Source organism: Corvus brachyrhynchos, unplaced genomic scaffold (assembly GCF_000691975.1).
Source record: "Corvus brachyrhynchos isolate BGI_N302 unplaced genomic scaffold, ASM69197v1 scaffold340, whole genome shotgun sequence".
NCBI classification, from domain to species: domain Eukaryota; kingdom Metazoa; phylum Chordata; class Aves; order Passeriformes; family Corvidae; genus Corvus; species Corvus brachyrhynchos.
In genome coordinates, this window is record NW_008235987.1 from 497,033 (window position 1) to 497,888 (window position 856).

An 856-nucleotide genomic window follows, 5' to 3' on the forward strand; every position below is an offset into this window, starting at 1 on the left:
ACAGACGAGCCACACAAGGGACTTGGGCTGGGAGCCAGAAGGTGCCAGCACTGCCGGCAGCGTGGCTGGGAGGACGCTGCTTTGGCAGGACAGGCTCTGGGTGCCTGCAGGACAGGCACCTGCTGAGAGCATCCGGGCAGCTGGAGACCAAAGCTCAGCGAGGCAGTGCCCTCCCAGGGGACGGTGGAGACAGCCAGGGCCTCCAAGACAGACAGTGACTCAGCAGCTGAGTCAGGGCTGAGCCGGCACCCCACGATGGGCAGTGAGTCACGAGTGCCCCGAAAGCTGATCCTGACAGGAGTGTGATGGGAAGCCACAGCTGCACTGCCAGAGCAGGCACAGGGCATCCTGTGGGCCAGGGACACTAGCTCCAGCAGCAGCTCCTAAAACCCTGTGCTCCATTTTGTCTCAAAACCTCCCTGTCCCCAACATGCCTCATGGTGAGGCTGGGCACGCGAGGCAGCAGTCAAGTGCTGCGGGAGTTGCCCTCACAGAGGAAAGACGCTGGGAGTGGGGTCTGGAAGGGAAGCCTGTGAGGAACATCCTGAATCTGGAGCAGGGGACAGGGCAGGGCCATCCAGAGGTTGGGGCTGCCTCAGTGTTTGGGAATGTTACCTCTCCAGCTGAGCCTGGGAACGGGCCCACGAAGGAAAGCGCCGGGAACTGGGGCCGGCCTGTTCAGTTCATATGTTAAAATTTAATAAGGGCATTATTCATAGAAAGAGGAATCCAGATCCCGGCGCTGCCAAGCCCTCCCTTTCAGCAGCATCCAAGCCGAACAAAGTGGGACGGGGGAAAGGAAATGCCTGGAAATAAGGCGCAGACAGGGGTGACCGAGCCGTGGCGGTGGGGGCCG